Consider the following 16,233-nt stretch of genomic DNA (forward strand, 5'->3'; position numbering starts at 1 on the left):
CCCGCTAATGAATATGTATTGATGAAATTAATATATAACAAGCGATAAGAGATATTCATCCGCAAACACAATTTTTCGGTACGTGTGCATAGATATTAATGATTTTTTACTTATATATATATATATGTATATATATATTTCTCACGACAAAACATTTTCATATTATTTATTTATGTTCTTAAAAATATTTTCATGAGTATTCATTGAAGAAATGAATTTATAACAACCGATAAGAAATGTTATTTTGCACTCGATAATATCCCCGTATTTATACGAAATACGTTCGGTTATCAGTTAAAAACGCAAGTCACGTGGGTAGAAATGTCTGCGGCAACATAACACCGGAATGCCCTCAAGGTCATCCGCTGTAAAAAAATCTTTATTGCAAAATGGTCTCATTTTTATTTGTAAAAGAAATTTAATGTTGAAGTGAAGAATATCAAAATGCTTTAATGATAAGATTCTTTAAAGAAAACATACAGATCATCAAGACACAATATTTTAGAATATTGTTCTCTGCTGTTTAGTATGTGTCACAATGTAAAACTGTTTGTGTTGCTATAGCATGTAACTACTGCTTTGCAATAAAGAATGCATTTATTCATTCATTCAAGACACAACATTATTTATCGATTCATAATTTGAGGTTGAATTGTATAAACTTTTTTGGAATGTTTTTTTTTTATGTCTCTACATAGTTGCATTGAGGATATTGTAACGTGACAGTCCGTCCGTCCGCTACACATTAGAAGACACTGAGAGTTTCTCAAATTATTTTCAACACACTTGATGTTCACATTCAATTTAGGTAGGGCTAGAAGCATCTTGTTTTATTAAGTTCAAAGGACAAGGTCAGATTTAGTTGCAAGGGAGTGATCCGCTTATTGGTATCCTTATTAATGTTGATGTACATCTTATATGGATTGGAAATAAATAAAAATCAACTACCCGATCCTATTTAGTAATTTTCCAATTGCACCTGCTTATGCAGATTATTCTTCTCACCGTATACATTAATAGAGAGTCGGTTTCCAGTACAGAGTCTTATTGGACTGGACCAAACTGCCGACTCTAACAGGGTTATTTTGTCCCATGATAAAGGTAACCTTTCGGAAGTTTTAAAGCCGTCATCACTTTTTTTCCCCTTTTGTTTTTAATTATGTAAACGTGTCATGGTGTTTCGGGGGTTGGAATGCCCCTTTCAAAATGGCTGGATCCGCGCCTGAATATCGTTGTTGTCAGACAATTGTTAGTAATATTCATATAATATTTTTGAGACAATCCTTGAGTTAAGGACGCCAATTTTGGTGTGTAATTGTTGTCTTTAGATATTCCTAAATTTAGGATGCATTTTGGTATGACTTACAGTGATGAAATTGTTAATCGATCTTAATCTACTACGTATTTTAGGGAAGAAGCACAGATTTGCCGATGAACAATGTAATGCGACAATTAGAATTCAACTCACTCAACAATAGAGACTTATTTGTAATCATGATATTTATATTTTATATACCAATAAAACACAGCACCTATGACTACACATGCTCTCCGTCACAACGTTTCTACTATGCTTAGGAATATTTTATTAAACAAACAAAACGAACAAAGCGAAATCAAGAACTCAATATGCGGTATTAAATCCCTATGAAATAACGACATTTTATCAATAGTTTCAGTAAACAAAATTGCAACGTAATTTGCTGCCTCATTATCACATCCTCTTGTTAGTGAGATTATTGCATGATTATAAGCATGTTAATTACACAGCATGAAATGTGGCACCGTTACATAATTAAAATTCTTACCTTAAGAATATATGCTGTGAAACTTTTACGAAAGTAAAATGTCATTTCACCTAACTCAAAATCAGTAAGGCATACACCTGTCCATTCATAGGTTAGATATCGTTTGTTTAAAGAGACAAAACCCTCAAATATCAGGTTACTGGAAAACATATAATTTTTGCTTTTATTTTAAGTTGAAAGATCCGGCCAGTGTTAGCTAATAGTTATGCATAAATATTTATATAGCAACATATCATATTAAACGACCTTTGCAATTCAGCGACCTTAGTTACAACTCACTGTTGATATTTATAAACAGTTGTTAGTTTTAAATATCACAGTTACAAATTTAGTCAGGGGCGGATCCTGGACTTTTGAAAGGGGGAGGGGGGCTAATTCCCTAAAAGGGAAAAAATAGCACCAAGCGAAATAAAATTGGACGATCTTATGCTAAAAAATTATATTTTTTCCAATCAAAGGAGCATACGATCTAAATGTGTTGTACTTAACGAAAAAGCAGCTGATGCCAATTTTCAAGTCTTTGGTTTAACCGAACAGGGTTCGATCACACGACTTTCCTCTCGCGAGGTTAACACGCTACCACAAGACATCCGAGGCGGTTGTAATTAAAACTAAAATTATATTATGTTGAATTATATTGACAATGTTAACTTTATTGATAAAAAAAAACATTTATAAAAGGAGAAAATCACAGCATTGTAAAACAAAAGTTTTTACATTTTTTCCGTAGCATGTCTTTTACTTTATATACATACTAGAACACACCGCGAAATCGCGGACATTTAGAGCGTGGTTGAAAGTATGTAAATTGTTGCAAGTAGGATGAATTTTCGTAAAATATTTTATGATGGAGAATTTCAGGAAAGGTATCAAAAGTATCTTAAACATGAACTGATATCAATATAACATTTTGAATTTTTCACCACTTCAAAATATTGGATGTAAATCTAGAGAATGTCACACAAAGGTCAACTATTTGTAGTAACATGAACGCACAATTTTTAGGAGTCGAGTTGCTTTTTCGCCATGCTTTTTGTTTCGTTGTGCAGAAGACAGAATAATCGATATGTTAACCTTTTCAATTTCAGTCGATCGAAACGGATTCCACTAATGAAATCGGATTATTATGTGATATTTGCAAATAAGAATTGAATTATGAATAGAGCCATAATAAAATATTCAATAAACAATGCGATTTGTGCACAAAACCGTCATATTTTACTGAAATCTGGAAATGGCATCAACCTTAATAAGGTGTTGGACTTTGAAGAAAGGAAATAAATTCTAATAAGGGATGCTTATTACGTCATATTAATAGAGCCATTATAATAACTCAATAAACTACAACCACTATAAATCGACGACGTCACAATGCGATTTTTCAGTCGGAAACTTTACCATATTAGAATCAAAATGATTCATGCATTCCATAGATTTGTTTTCATTTTCACATGGCCTGCGTCGTTATATTCGTTAATTGTATCCCTTGCTTACGGTCTGGATAAATTTCCAATATAACGACCCAGGCCATGTTAAAATTTTCAAAAATTAAATCGGTTCCAGGGGTCACAAGAAATCGGATTTTTATCGCTTCCAGGGACCGAAGGAATGTTTGATACCGGTTCCTGTAGATTAGGTACCCAAAACATTGAATGTAATCAAGTTAGGAATCAAGGGTTGTTTGTAAATTTACCAAAATTCTATGTAAGGGAGCTACCATTTGATTTTTATGGGGGGAGGGCTAGGATGAAATTTGAAAAAAAAAGCAGGACATGAGTTTTGAGTAAAAAAAAAGGCTGGATAAGCAACATGGTAAAAAAAGTCAGGATAAACTAATAAAAAAAAGGCAGGACCGATTAGAGTGAAAAATAAAAAGGCAGGACAAAGATTACAACTAAAAAAAATGTAGGACAAAATTTTTCATCCTAGCAACCCCCCCCCCCCCCCCCCCCCCCCCCAATAAAAATCAAATGGTAGCTCCCTATTATTTTAAACAGTCCTAAACGGAAGTCTTGTCTATGACTTAAAAGTCAGTCCGATGACGGAAACAATATCCGGACGCCTTTATTTTCGTTTTCCTCCCAAAATAACCCAAACGGAATAATCTTAAGCGAGGATGACAAATGCAACTATGCATGGTACCTATAGGACACAAAGGCATGACGATTCATTTATTGTGGAAGAAAGAGAAGCGACACACAAAATGAGGTCTTCTCATGTAATAGTATAGATACTTAATGCTTCTTTATCACGAACAGAAAGCAGTATTTCTGATGAATAAGAATGTGCAAACATCTAGCAAATTAAACTTCAACTTTTGCATTATATGATATTATGATAATAAAAATAAGAATATGTGGTATGATTGCCAATTAGACAACTCTCCACCAGAGACCATCCGACGTAAAAGTTAGCAGCTAAAGGGTACAATATGGTCTTCAACAATGAGCAAAACCCATACCTATAATCGGATCCGCTACTTTTGTTTCTGAATTTTCGCTTATGTTTCGTAACATTTCGATACGATATTTGATATGGCATTGAATATTAAATGGGCTTTAAAGCACACCTTTTTTATCCAAACACTTTTCCATATTGTAGTTATCTCCCCGTATACGTTTTTTGTGTTATCGCTACTCCTCAGAAAGCGTAAAAGTTATCGCTCAATTTTTTTCTCGAAAATGTTTGTTTCTATCTCAGGTTGAATTGTTAGACCCTAAGAGCCCGGTTGCATGTAAAAGACATTTTATCAAGAGAAGCACTATCACTTTTTTTTAAATTTCAAGGGGGCGCATTACATTTGCGCGCTTTTGAGAATTAAAATTTTTTGCGCACAGATTTTGATTACATTTGCGCGCGTTAATTTCACAAGTAGCAAAGGTAAAAATAAAGATAATACTATAGTTATTAATTTTGAACATATTTGTAAATTTAAATTATATATTTTTTTATATTGAATTCTAAAAAAAAAAACACTAGCAGTCAGTGGTGATTGTTTTGCAGAGGAAAAGTTTGAAGTTGTTCCAAATGATCAGCGCTGTATAAAGTTTGCAGATTACTAGTCTAGCCGAAAGAAACATTTCACAAGATTTCCTATTTCATCGAAGTCTTTGGGCATCAATACCGTCAGCAGACTCCAGGGGTGCTACAAAAGGCCCGAAATAAATCCATTCTTACTTAAATGATAAATTTCATTCAGCACGTCCATGTTATTTGTGTTTCTTGACACTATTTTAGAATTTCAAACCTCCACACTAAGAGGGCTGAATACACCAGTAGTAGTACGTAAAAGTAAGAAAGAGAAAACAGATTATCTGATGGAGCAATTCCGAAAATACCAGAACGGAGAAGTTGAGAGAATTTCATTTCTTTAAGCAGTGCGCTTGAAATATTCAGCACGTACCGAAATGTAAAATCAGCACTTTGACTCTTTAGATTTGCTATGGTTTTACATATTCATTTAATGTATTTCCAGGACTAAGTGATTGTGCATAATAAAACGGACTTATCATGCTTAAAATCCCACTTTCACCTCTTAGACTAACGGAAAAGGGGGCTTTGTACTTTTAAACAGTTCAATGAATAAATAGATATGAAAATAATAGGTAAATAGATTAATAAATCGGCACGTTACGTCTGCGCGTCAAAACGCTTTACGTTTGCGCAAGTTTACCTGTTCGAAATATACTACGTTATTAATTTTATTTTATATTAAGCAAATCAATTTAAACATTATTGAAACAATCATAACTCTGAAATAAGCAAAATAGATTTAAATTGAAAAACAAAGAAATGAAATGACAAGGTGAAAATCGACATTCAAATTGGAGTTTACCATCTCTGAAACAAACAAAGGATTTTTTTAAAGTCCTTGATACTCGGAGGATGTATATTACTTCTAGATATAAAGTTGAATAAAAAATGGAGACGACATTCCCTGGAGATGAACCAAGAAAATATGCAAATATCAGATAAGGACTGATCATGAATGTAAAGTTTTGCTTACGGGGAAAATAGAAAGACAACAAGTAATACTTATTAAGCTGCAAGTTTAGGCGACCAATACCCCAGCTTGTGCACAGACACGGACAAAATTCAGCTCAACGAATAAAGACTTCTCTGATTATATATTTATCAGGTTTTTAAAAACAGGTCAAAACTCATGTAAATTAAGGTAACATTGCGCAAAGTGAATACCATTTGTTCGCGCAAACATAATACCTCTCAAAGTTAAAATTCGAGCAAATGTAGGTCGCCCAAATATATAAGTATAATCTACCTGTATTTGCCTGAGTTAACCTGAATACTGAATGCGCGCAAATGCAATCAAAAGCTGCGCGCAAACGTAATGATTTTTAAGTGCAAATGTGATGCACTGTGACATGGTACATGAATAGTTATATCATTAAAATTTTTGAATTTCTGGATCTCACCCAAAATAGCTAGTTTACTACATTAACATTAGAATTACTTTTGTTTTGAAAATATTGCAGGTTCGGTACCAGAATTTTTTGAAAGGGGACGTAATCTGAAATCTGTATAATAAATGCTGCCAGTCAAGGCACACCTCCAGATATAGCTGAAGTGATATCCACCACCACCACGAATATAAATTATTATCACACAATTAAAAGTTCAATACTCCATAATATTATATACACAAACTGTCAGTTCATAACGTACGCGACAGGTTCATTTAAAATCTAAAGTTATTTGAATAAATATTGATAATTTGGACTGTCTTAATATGCAGAGTCACTTACATACTTTTTCTATGTTGTGATGTTACACTATTGTTTCAGGTAGAGTGAAGGTTGGCGCCTATTAAAACGTTTAAACCCGCAGCATTTGTTTGCACCTGTCCTAAGTCAGGAACCTGGTGTTGAGTGGTTGTCGTTTGTTGATGTGGTTCATAAGTGTTTCTCGTTTCTCGTTTTTTTTATATAGATTAGACCATTGGTTTTCCTGTTTGAATGGTTTTACACTAGTCATATTGGGAGCCCTTTATAGCTTGCAGTTCGGTGTGAGCCAAGACTCCGTGTTGAAGGCCGTACTTTGACCTATAATGGTTTACTTTTACAAATTGTGACTTGGATGGAGAGTTGTCTCATTGGCACTCATACCACATCTTCCTATATCTACTTAAATTTAAACCTTAAACTTTTCTTCTCCTTTTCGGTTGTTTACTATCGTAACCAAGTATTCTATACCGGAATACCAGAAAAAGGAAATTGATACTGCCAAAACAATTTAAGGACGATTTTATCCTTAAAAATCCCATTGAAAATAGGCTATACTATGTAAGCTTTTATGGGATATCGCAGACTTTTTTCTATGCACTGTTTTTAAAATATTTTATGATACTATTTTAAAAGTATATATATTATTTGTCTTGTCTTGTCTTGTGAATATTTGCCATATATGTGCTTGAATTTGCCTGAATAAAACTATACTATAGATTCCAAGGTGTTAGTCATTTTAGCTTGTAAAAACACATACACATTAAACAAAGAAGAATGACATAATTAACAGTGACTTAAATACTGTCTGGATTACTGCTAATTAATTGATCTTTTGATCCGATTAATCTGGATAGCAAAAACAATGAGGTAATCATTTTAAAACACTGATTGACAGGTGTCATTTACATATTTGTAACGGTTTTTGTTTATATTACAATATCCGAAATTTCGGCTTGCTTTATAAGACTAACTTAAGTTTACTTAAGTTTTGACATCTAACAATCCTTTCAATTAGAAATACAGTAATAATTTGTCGGATCTCGGATTTATATATTGGTCCTCTAAATATCCTATTCATATACGTTCATGTGGCCCAAGAACACAGTTATTAGTAGTGCAATTCTATTAGAAAATACATGCAAAAAATATCGCTTCTGCTTTTTCTCAAGAAGCTTTTTACAGTGCAGTGCACTACTTTTTGGACAAATTATATAAAAAATATAGAACAGTCTACCAGCTCTAACTCAAGATATGGACAATTTTATGTCAAAGGATCAGTATTCAGTTTAACAGCTTCAGACATACTAGTTTTAGATATTTTTCAACTAGACCAAATCACTACTTAACTTTAAAAAATTTTTACCCAATTTTTTTTCTCATGCAATTCCTTCTCCCTACTTCCTTTTTTTTTTTGCATAAGATATAAAGGAATAAATCTGGAAGCTATATACACAAAATTGGGCAAGCTATACATTGTCTCACTATATTTATGTCTTGCCGCGAAAAAAAATATGTCACGAAAATTTACCTGTTTACATTTTCAGGACAAGAATATCTTACATGTAATGCGATATGAATGTCAATCCTGCTTTGTTCTAGACCGACACGCTGAGCCAGATTTTTAACTTGCTAGTTTACAAGGTATCATCAGGAAGAAAGAAGAAATGTAAGCCTATCCGGACACATTATGCTGACTCCGAGCCTACCAGTCTTTGCTTTTACTCCTTAATGCCGCATGCTAAGAAAAGATTGGAAAGGGAATATTTACTGATGTAAGAAATAAAAATAACAAAAATGATAAAATTAGTACACTTTGTTTTTTCAAAACAGTTTTCAATTTCGAACCCTACTTTAACCTGTTCAACTTTAAACAATGACTATTATGAACAAAACATAGAATTGGGGATCATCATCTGAAAATTACAAACGAAAGATACACACAAAATCTATCTTCTGAACGTATATGTAAACTTTGCCAGGAGAAAGTGGAATATAAGGCCCACTTTCTCCTCACTTGTAAAACAATATACATCAAATAGCTTTGTAATACATATCCTAATTTGAAGAAATGTAATCCAGAAAATAAGTTTATATGGCTAATAGACTGTGAGAATTCAGAAGTTCTAAAAAAAAAACTCATGTAATTTGATAATCAATTTCTGGACTGAAAGAAAATAGGCTTTAAAAGTCAATATGAGTGCAAACTAAATTGAATGTGAGTGTACTGACCTGGCGAATAATTCCTAGGCCAGCGTTACAAAGTATAATATACATGTACATTTTTGTCACCATTTTGTACACTGCTATACAACTATTATATTTTTACTTTATTTTGTCATTACTTATCACGAAGAAGGTAGATATAAGAAGATGTGGTATGAGTGCCAATGAGACAACTCTCCATATAAGTCACAATTTGTAAAAGTAAACCATTATAGGTCAAAGTACGGCCTTCAACACGGAGCCTAGAATCGACAATAATCATCGAAATAAATTGTTTGTAATTATACCTCACTTTGTGGCGTTTTTAATAGACTATACAATTGTTGTACTGTATTGTATTTTAAAAAGATTTTTTTTTTGTGTGATTGACATACGTAGTATGTTGTGTAACATAAATCATAAGACATAGAGACATATAGGTTTTTGATATGAGGTACTTGGTCCATTGAGGTCAAGGTCAAAGGTCAAGGTTATGTTCTAACTGTTATCGCAACTCCTCAGAAACCGTAAAGTATATTGACATATATTTTTGGCTAATTGTAAGTTGAGACATGATGCAACGCCAATGCATGTGGGTCTATGTTGTCTGGTATTTTTTTTAGTAAATTTCTCCCCTTAAATATGTTAAATGAGAAGATGTTTGGCAGGATAACTTCTTTGCCATTCATAGTATAGAACTAGGGTCTTTTGATTTTAGATCCACAACCATGATCTTGAAATTGAGGTCAAGATCAATAGGTCAATTTAACGTTCCAGATTTTCACCTTTGCTACTTTATTTTTGTACATGATAAAGCGATACAGTATTTTGCGTTGGGCTTGACGACATTTGACAATGAAACAGTTCAACCGGAAGTTACCTATTGTAAATCGGAAGTAGTGAGTATTGCTCTTATTTCATTTAAAGTACCTAGAAACCATATATATTTTTTAAGAATTAGTGTCAAATGACATATCATTTGCAACCGGAAGGACATTTTGTAAACCAGAAGTTGACAAACGTCTCTCTTTTTTCTAGCAAAAGTATAGAAAACCCATATATTATTCGAATCAGTATAATGAAAGATAGCATATGACACCGGAGGTCAGGTATTTTATACACCGACAGTAGCTAATTATCTTCCTAATTTCACAGGAAATACATAGAAACCATTTTTGTTATCAGTAAAAAGTAAGCTAAAAAGTAAGTGAAAAGTCAGTTGACACCGAAAATAGCTGATAATCTTCTTTATTTCAAAGAAAAAAACTACAAACTACATGTTTTTGCTTTTGCAATCTGTGCAAGATAAGTTATCTTCAGACCCCATTTGTGTTTACGAACTCTGAAAGTTTTTGCATTATATCTGTATAAAAGTTCATTTAATCCCTAATTATCAACATGTGAGGTGGAAAGACCTTCAATTGCTTCTGAAGCATTGCAGTTAATTATCATTAGTAATAGAAGTAGTGGTACTTTTCTTAGACAATACTTCTATGTATAACTGAAGTTAAAAAAAATGCAATTATAAATCATTATATACAAATATAGGTAGACACAAATCAGACCTATAAGAGTTAAACGCCTTTTAAATCGTACAAGCTCTACAAGTTGCCCGAGTATGAACAAGTTGGAATGAATACGACAGATGAGACCAACAAATTTGAACTTTTAGTAAACGGTTAAATTATTTCAAGTTGACAGGTTTTAATTTACCTCGATCCTTGACTTCAGTCTTTTTTTTTTTTTTTTTTTTTATCTATTAATAAAAAAACATAAGGATTTAGTCTCTTATCGGAATTAAGTATGTCAAAGAAATGGATTAACAAGGTTTTGACCAGGACCCTCATGACGTCAGCTTGAACTAGCACGTTAAAACGAAGTTGAGACTCTTCTTCAATGTCAATTATCTATACGAAATTTAATGACGATTGATCAAAGATTTGTTCTTTATCGTTGTGCAAATGTTGTTATAACCCACAGACGGACCGTGAAAAATGCACACACAAACACTAATTCCACAGACAAGCGCTGTCGATTTTCATTTCCACATTCAACTTCGTTCAGAAAAGATAATCATTTGTATATCATTAAATTAATAATATTAAAATGAAATCTTCAATAATACACAATGTCCAGACTATTTTATCCTTTACACTTATAAGATTGTTATATGTAGGCTTGTTAATGACGTCTTAAACTAAATCCACTGTAGGTGTCCTGATTGATATTTTAGTGTGTGAAAACATGAGCTATTTATTATTTATTTGGCTTTGAACTGGCTACTGGGTCGATGCCACTGCTGGTGGAGATTCGTCTCCGACTCACTTCTGTGCCGACATGAAACATAATTGAAGTTGTCATTTTCTGTAATTTAAATGCACCAGAAATGCTTAAATCGTTCAAAAATTCATCACGGATAACGACACATGACATATAGATGGTGTTAGCCAGATTTTGCACACCTTTTTAGTGTATTGCGTTTCAAAGCGCTTCAATTGCGTGATTTAAGCTCTAATTGGATAAGATCACATTGACATTCACAATCTCTTATAAATCATACGCCTACTTCATTCATAAAGCAAGAAGTATATCGACATGAATATAGCATTGAACTAAATCACCTCAAATTTTATATATCAAGTGAACTCAATTGCAGAAATGATTATATGTGGGTGTTAACAGTGATTGGGTGGGTGTTAACAGTGATTGGGTGGGTGTTAGCAGTGATTGAGTATGTTTACAGTTATTACTAATGCAGATTTTTAAGTATGAGGTCGAACGTCGGTGCAATCTTTTTATGATTTTGCAGTTTGTGATAAGTGTTGTATGAATTTTTACTAAATAAAACGTAAAACAAGAAAACAATATCTACAATATCTTCGATACTGTATCTACTTGACACACACAACCGTCCCTTTTTCAATAACTTTAACGGTTATGTTTAAGTTAGCGAATATCAGATGCTTTGTTTTTAAAAGCTTCAAGAGCAGTAAGCGAGTTTGTGCACTGTATATAAATATTAAATATATGAACGTTGTTTTAAATTTAGACTTGTTTATATTTTTTCGCTTGGGCTTGTATTATATTTGCCTTCGGGTTTATATAATCCGTTCATCCTATTTCAAAATTCAAGAGTCAATCCTAAATTGAGGTAAATTATATGGCCTTCCAAATACCGTTTCGATTCCTAACATCACTGAAGAGACATTAATTGTCGAAATCCGGATATGGTGTACCAATTTTTGCAACTCATGTTTGCGGTATACCATCTGTTCCGCAAGTTTATTGTTTTCTGTATTAAAGTAATAATTAAGATCCATTTTGTTACATCTGGTGATCCGTTTATTTGGCAATCGCCATGGCAGTCAGCAGGGTTTAAGAACATCCGTTGTTCGACCTGCTAGTCAAATGCGTTTTGTTGAAATATACTTTTTCACTTTTTTAGTCTTTTGGAAAATGTTGTTTTTGCTGTATTTAGACCCCTCTACCAAGAAATTTGTTTTGCAAGCACACGTATAAAAATTTCGGTTTTTATCCAACGCATGCAATCATAGGTTTGAACGTTGTTTTCAATTTAGACTTGTTTATATTTTTTCGTTTGGGCTTGTATTATATTTGCCTTCGGGTTTAAATAATCCGTTCATCCTATTTCGACTCTTCAAAATTCAAGAGTCAATCCTAAATTGAGGTAAATTATATGACCTTCCAAATACCGTTTCGATTCCTAACATCACTGAAGAGACATTAATTGTCGAAATCCGGATATGGTGTACCAATTTTTGCAACTCATGTTTGCGGTATACCATCTTTTCAGCAAGTTTATTGTTTCCTGTTTAGTATTAAATTAATAATTAAGATCCATTTTTACATCTGGTGATCCGTTTATTTGGCAATCGCCATGGCAGTCAGCAGGGTTTAAGAACATCTGTTGTTCGACCTGCTAGTCAAATGCGTTTTGTTAATATACTTTTTCACTTTTTTGGTCTTTTGGAAAATGTTGTTAGTGCTGTATTTAGACCCCTCTACCAAGAAATTTGTTTTGCATGCACACGTATAAAAATTGCGGTTTTTATCCAACGCAATCATAGGTTTGAACGTTGTTTTCAATTTAGACTTGTTTAAATATATGAAGGATATAGAAAGGCTCCCGTTGACTTACTTATTTAAAGATGTCATTGGCGTAAATATATCTTGTACCCTATGATTGATAATGTAATTTTATATTTTACGTTATGAATATTTAAAACATTCCTATGGACAGGCACACCTCTAATAATATTAGAATATAAGGGTAATTCTGTAGAGACAAACAATTCGTTTTTTAAATTACTATGTTTTTATTTCTTTTTTTTTGTATTTCAACAAATTATGTACTGCACACTATATAGACTTTTTCTCTCTCCATGAATGTCACTTTAAAATTTATATAGTTCTACACTGAGATTATCAGTTTAAAGGCTCATTAACAATGATGCATTTGTCTATTTAATTGTCATAGGGTTTAAAGAAACTTTAAATCATCGTGTTTGATACGGAAGCGTATTAGCATCACACAAAACTTTTTTTTTTATATTTCTTCCTATATTTGCGTTATAACGCAAACCTTTGCGAAATAATGCAAACCTTTGCGATATAACGCAAACCTTTGCGTTATATTGCAAACATTTTGATTTTAATTATTCATTAAGTTTTGTATTTTTTATAATCAAAAACTATATTGAAATTTACGGAAGCTTATTAGCGCCACATAAACTTTTTTTTTTATTTCTTCCTATGTTTGTGTTATAACGCAACCTTTGCGAAATAACGCAAACCTTTGAGAAATAACACAAACCTTTGCGAAATAACGCAAACACTTGTTTTATCTTATTTCTTATTTAGGTTTCAAGGGAAGCAGCTGTTATAAATGGAGGAGGCTGCATTTATAAGTTTTTCTCACTATTTGCACTTATTGCAAAGTAAAATGCTGGAGTGTAGCATATATGATGTCATAATAATGAGCAGGAGAATATTACAAAGAAAATTGACTAAATTGAAGTTATACCGAAGAAAATAAAAAAATCGACCCGGTTAATGTAGCCGAATTTGAATATACTTATACTATATAGTGTTTGCGTTATTACGCAGAGGTTTCGTTTTAACGCAAATTTTTGCGTTATTTCGCAAAGGTTTGCTTTATAACGCAAACATAGAAAGAAATATAAAAAAGGTTGTGTGGCGCTGACGAAACTTAATAGCAGACAAATAATATTACAAAAAGATGACAAAATGAAAAGTTTTGTGATTGTTTTCTCATCTTACATTTCACAAGATGTATTATGATTCTGTAGCAGTCACGTGCACTAGATACCGGTTTAACAATATTTACATCAGTAATGTGTTATCTTGATTATTAGAGAGACAGATAAAACAAATAATCAAATAAACAAAATGATAACCTATTATATATTCAAAATTTTACGCATTTCGCTGTATTTATAGTTTTAATCATTTTACAAAACTATAAGTACTAAGATTTTTATGGTATTGTTCTCATTTCTGTTATACGTCAATCTCAACAGTAATTACACCATAATGACGATATACAACATCAAACCCATGCTCAACTCATTAATTCTCTTTTATTCACCGTTGTTTTTTAGTGGGGCGCCAAATTTTAAAAGTAGAGCATGTTTCCCTTCCAAAATTAACACTGGACTAGTTCGAGGGCAGTGGAAGTCTCGTTGATCATAAAAAAACTGTTTTGGTCTTTTACTGGCAATTTGCTAATGTGTCCTCGTTTAAACTGTTAAACTTGCCAACAAATACTAAAATAAATACAGTTATCTTCTGTTTGTTATTCTTAATGAAATTGGAGAGGGGGTATAATTACACAGAATGTAGGGTGATATTAACAGTTTATAAATTATATCTGGCAAATTAATCTAATAAATACTGGTATAAATTGCCTAACAATCTAACCGTATAATACAGAACCAATACAAACTTAGACAACCACGGGACACATAAAAAATATATATCAAATAATTTGTCAGGAAACTGAAAAGGGCAAACTATTCGGATGGACTTCATTACAATTCAATAAACAAACTTGCTGAAAGTGAGATAATGAAGTAACACATAAGAGAAGTTATCATATCACATATTTACATCGAAGAACACAGATGAAGTGTAATATTAACATTTTTTAAATTATATCTGGCAAATAAATCTCACATTTACTTTCATAAATTGCCCAAAAATCCAACCGTTTATACAGAAACAATACAAACACAAACGGTGACCTATAGTTGTTAACTTCTATATCATTTGGTCTCTTGTTGATGTTGTCTCATTGGCAATCATACCACTTCTTCTTATCTTCATACTTAGACAACCACGGTTCACATCAAAATGTATATATTTTAAAAGTTACTTGTCATGAACTACATATAAATAGGACAAACGATTCGGAAGGGCTCTACAGCAATTTCAATGCCCCAACTGTGAAAGTATAAGAACATACACCTCAATAACGAAGAGCCAATTGACGGCCTCTGCACAGCACCAGACAAATACCGTGTTAATATAATAGAGTTATTGGCCCGCTTGGCTTTGGGTGCGTCTAATTTAAATTAAGATATTATAAAGAAACTAATATTTCAGCTCCCTCACGCAAAGTTAACCGTGGATGAATTTTGCTATTCTTTTAGGTCCATTTTGGTTATACAGTTCCTAACGTTTCTACGTATTTACACATCCCTGGCTTTCAAATATTTATGTTTAAGCGTTCCTGATGAAATTAAGTTCAGAAAAGCGCTTCGGACGCACGAATTGTATAAAGTGTGTTATTTTCATTTACAAGCACTGGATCGATGCCAACGCTTGCGGACTGTTTGTCCCGAAGGTATAGTCAGGTCAATAGTCAGTGCTTTGACACTGACATGATTCATGACATACAATTCTAAAATACCCTGTTGATAAATTAAGAAATTATTTTAAAAAAAAGTTCAACTCCCTCAGGCGAAATTGACCTAAGGTCATTTACTAGCACTGGGTCGATACCACTGTTGACGAACTGGAGGTTTCATCAGCTAAGTAGCCAGTGATTCGATACTGACATGAGTTATACTATTATAAAATTCCCCGTTAATGTATTAAGAAAGTATTAAGAAACTAAGTTTTCAACTCCCTCAGGCAAAGTTGACCTTAAATGAATTTGGCTATTCTTTTTAGTCCCCTTTTGGTCATATCAAACCCTCCCCAACGTTCTCTCTTTATGGGCAGACAATGTTCACCAGCTTATCTACGGGTCCATATTTATTCTGGCTTTTGAATAACTTGTTCTTGTCCTCAATACGACCTTCGTAAGTAATTTTAGCCACTGAAATCAATCAATTGAAAAATCTGGTTAATTTTAGTCGCAGAAATATGTTTTATGATTAAAAAAAGGATAATAAGATATTGGTTTCAAATTTTTAACATCAAAACATGCAACATAA

At 32.6% G+C, this 16,233-nt stretch overlaps 1 protein-coding gene across 3 annotated transcripts in view; it reads right to left on the bottom strand.

Annotated features, from left to right (window-relative positions):
- LOC127714446 (uncharacterized) overlaps nucleotides 1-16,233 on the bottom strand; it is a 29,660-nt gene that overhangs the window by 11,726 nt on the left and 1,701 nt on the right. The window contains exon 1 of one of the 3 annotated variants that reach the window (XM_052220502.1): nucleotides 1,809-2,003. The exons of the other annotated variants lie outside the window; for them this stretch is intronic. The gene's annotated coding sequence lies outside the window, so the exon portion shown is untranslated. Of the gene's footprint in view, nucleotides 1-1,808; nucleotides 2,004-16,233 lie in introns of those variants that run through there. 3 annotated transcript variants of the gene reach the window in all.

Source organism: Mytilus californianus, unplaced genomic scaffold (assembly GCF_021869535.1).
Source record: "Mytilus californianus isolate M0D057914Y unplaced genomic scaffold, xbMytCali1.0.p SCAF_9, whole genome shotgun sequence".
NCBI lineage: Eukaryota > Metazoa > Mollusca > Bivalvia > Mytilida > Mytilidae > Mytilus > Mytilus californianus.